Source organism: Trachymyrmex septentrionalis, unplaced genomic scaffold, assembly GCF_001594115.1.
Source record: "Trachymyrmex septentrionalis isolate Tsep2-gDNA-1 unplaced genomic scaffold, Tsep1.0 scaffold108, whole genome shotgun sequence".
In the NCBI taxonomy this organism is placed as follows: Eukaryota; Metazoa; Arthropoda; class Insecta; order Hymenoptera; family Formicidae; genus Trachymyrmex; species Trachymyrmex septentrionalis.
In genome coordinates, this window is record NW_017304207.1 from 356,572 (window position 1) to 357,997 (window position 1,426).

The following is a 1,426-nucleotide window of genomic DNA, read 5'->3' on the forward strand; positions in this document are numbered from 1 at the left end:
GCTATTACATGAAGACTCTATATCTGGAGATGAATTATTCTCAAATACATCCTCTGATAAATATGAATATGAACTTATCTCGCAAAAGCAGAAGGTATATAACAGTTCCATTATTAAAATTTTACAATCTGTTGTACAGCTGTGTACTTCATTTTTCGGTAGAAAAAGATAAGAAAAGAACATGGAAAATTAGAAAATAATTTATCAAAGACTGAAATTTGTAATGGGAGTTCAAAGAGAGAAGATTTACAGAAAAAATTGGAAGAGGCTTTAGCAACCATTGCAGACTTAAAAAAAAGGATTGCAAGAAGTGAAAATAATGCACAAAGTGGTAAAATGTTTTTATACTTTTATTTTTTTATAAGGTCTATTTTCTGTAGGCTGAAGTTTTAGTATATCTACATCTTTGGAATTACATTAAGAGGTATATTATATACATTAACTCTAAGTACACATAACTCTAGCAGTGCCTATCTTTCTACATCTGGGTATTTGTAATCCAGCGTTTTTTTTTGTATCTCAAATTGTGGTGCATCAATTTTAACTAATTTTTTTTTAATCTATCATTTGAAGATTGAAAAAAATAAATTTTTGAGTTAGAAAGTCTAAAATGTCGTAGCATAAAAGATATTTTGTAATAAGTAAAAAGGGATCGGAAAAAAACGTAAAAAAATGAATTTTTTTCAAAACCTTTTTTGTCAAAACATTTTTTTGTCAAAAATAAATGAAAAAAGATTTTATTAGTGATAAATCAACAGTTAATGAGTTGAACTTTAAGAAACTATAAGCGTTTTTGCAATTTGTTCTAAAAATGATATTTTTTTTGCATAGTGAAAATGAGTGATTTTTCAGTTTTATGGAAACTAATCATAACCGACAATCTTTGAATTTTGATAAAAATAAATAAAAAAAAGTGATTCTATCATTTTTCTATGATAAATATTAACAATTTATTATTATATTTAATATTTCCTACATTTGACGCGGGAGCCATTACCGAGGGAGAAAAAGAAGAAATCTTCTTCTGATATTAGTAAACACAATAAAATTGATTTAATAATCAAAAATAAGTATCGGGCGAAGTAAGAGTCAAACACATTTCTTCCAAAAACACAAAAATATATATATTACATTAAAATTAACAGAGATAAAAAATTATTACATAACGCAAAAAATTGGAGTATAAATTAAGAAATGATTAAGATTACAAGTTTCGGCTACCGGTTTGAGCCCTCTTCAGACATTGGTATAACGAAAAAAAAAAAAAATATACAGAATAAAATCAATTGTCGCAAATGATCGCATATTCAGAATATTCACAGTTCGGGTGAGTCTTGATCTCGAAACATAATTTCCGTATGATTGAACAGTCAAAAGTATTAAAAATGTCTTGGTATAGTATAACCTAACCTTTTTTTTTTTTTTT